The sequence below is a fragment of the Penaeus monodon genome, chromosome 23, assembly GCF_015228065.2.
Source record: "Penaeus monodon isolate SGIC_2016 chromosome 23, NSTDA_Pmon_1, whole genome shotgun sequence".
NCBI classification, from domain to species: domain Eukaryota; kingdom Metazoa; phylum Arthropoda; class Malacostraca; order Decapoda; family Penaeidae; genus Penaeus; species Penaeus monodon.
The window spans coordinates 44,111,524-44,111,916 of NC_051408.1; positions in this window are offsets into that span (position 1 = coordinate 44,111,524).

The following is a 393-nucleotide window of genomic DNA, read 5'->3' on the forward strand; positions in this document are numbered from 1 at the left end:
TTGCTAGGAAAATGAGCGTTCCCTGCTCGTGCATTGGAGATGCCAATCTCGGCCTTCCTTCCCCTTCAGGGCCTTCAAGGTGGCACCAGCCGTGTCTGTCGACCCTTTCGCCTCTTTCCACGGAGATAATCTCCGGGTCGGAGGCACAGAATGCCAGAGGAAACTCGTTCCTCACATACCTCGGCGGGCCTGAACTGCGCTGACCTGCCAGGGGGAAAATCGCCCTCGTCTGCCCGACCGGAGGTGGAGTCGACCTGGCCCTCCACCAAGCCGGAGCAGGACGAAATCTGGCCCTCCATCCAACCAGGCCGCCGACGGCAACTCCGCTCATGGCGAGTACGGCGAATTGCAGCTCGGCTGGAAAGCCACACCTGACTTCCTCGCGACTCGTTG